Raw genomic sequence first — 1453 nt, forward strand, 5'->3', positions numbered from 1 at the left:
GGTAGATGCAATAGCTGCTGGTACATGAACAGGATTGCAATCATTGTAATGAAATGAAGTATATGATTCACTGAATGTAAAACTGATGGTCTGCTCTGTAAACCTTCACTCAATTCACAATAAAAAGTCAAGAAAAATAAAACAAAGGAGCACAGACTGGGGAATGAGGTGGCCAAAGACCACCCCATTATCACCATTTTCCCTGGCAGAAGATAAGATATGTCTCTGGCTTGTTCCCTGTTCTTTCCTGTCCTACTTCCTTCATGCCTTAGGATGCCTTTCCCATCCGTATCCTGGGAGATTTATTTCTGTCCCCTTTTTCATATAAAGCAGCGGAAATGAATCATCTTTTGCCCTGTAGTAAACACCCATCTGACCCCTGCTGGGTTGTCTCTGTCTCTCGTTCTTCTGTGGATGATCCAGAACTAGGCCTCAACCTCTTATAGTCAGACCCCTCATGACCAGCTATTTTTGGTAATGTCCTCCTTTCATTGACCTGATAGCTTGACCTCCTCCATCCTGGAGGAGATGGGAACTAACAAACAGCATTCCAAATGGTGGTTCCATGAAGCTGATCATAGACACAGGAGAAGCTAGGAAGTCACAGTGTTTTTGTGAATGTATGTGTGTTTTATTTTGATTGTTATTATGTTGTTGTTGTTAGGTGTTGTCAAGTAGATTCTGACTAATAGCAACCTTTGTGCACATGAGACTGAGACACTGTCCAGTCCTGCACCATCCTCACAATACTGCCCATTACTACAGGCATTGGGTCAGCCTCTTTATTGTTGACCCTCCACTCTACCAAGCATGATGTTCTTCTCTAGGGACTGATCCCTTCTGCCAATATGTCCAAAGAACCAGAGACAAAGTCTCACCATCCGCCCTTCTAAGGAGCATTCTGGCTGTACTTCTTCCAAGACAGATTTGTTTGTTCTTCTGGCAGTTCATGGCACTTCCAATATTCTTTGCCAACACCATAGTTCAAATACATCGATTTTTCTCTGGTCTTAATTCATTGTCCAACTTTCACATACATAAGTTGTTGCTGTTGTTATTGCTAAGCACCATCAAGTAGGTGCCAATTCATAATGACCCTGTATAGGGTTTCCAAGGCTTTAAATCTTTGTGGGAGCAGAAAGTCTTATCTTTCTCCCATGGAACAGATGGTGGGCTCAAATTGCCTACATTGTAGTTTGCAGTCCAGTGTTTATCCTATGGAGCCACGGTGCTTCCTACATGCATATGAGGCCATTGAAAATACCATGGCTTATTCAATTTGACTAGGCGGGGCTGATGCAATGAAATGCAGACGGGTCTCTTGTGATACAATAGTGAATAATTGTTATCAGGACTGTTTGTGAGGGTCGGAAATGTAGAGGTAGACGTTTTACAGCAAGGAGGGGAGTGATTAACTTTTCAGTCTAGGAGTGGAGGTCCCTAGGACCATCAA

This window comes from Chrysochloris asiatica, unplaced genomic scaffold (genome assembly GCF_000296735.1).
Source record: "Chrysochloris asiatica unplaced genomic scaffold, ChrAsi1.0 scaffold00007, whole genome shotgun sequence".
Lineage (NCBI taxonomy): Eukaryota > Metazoa > Chordata > Mammalia > Afrosoricida > Chrysochloridae > Chrysochloris > Chrysochloris asiatica.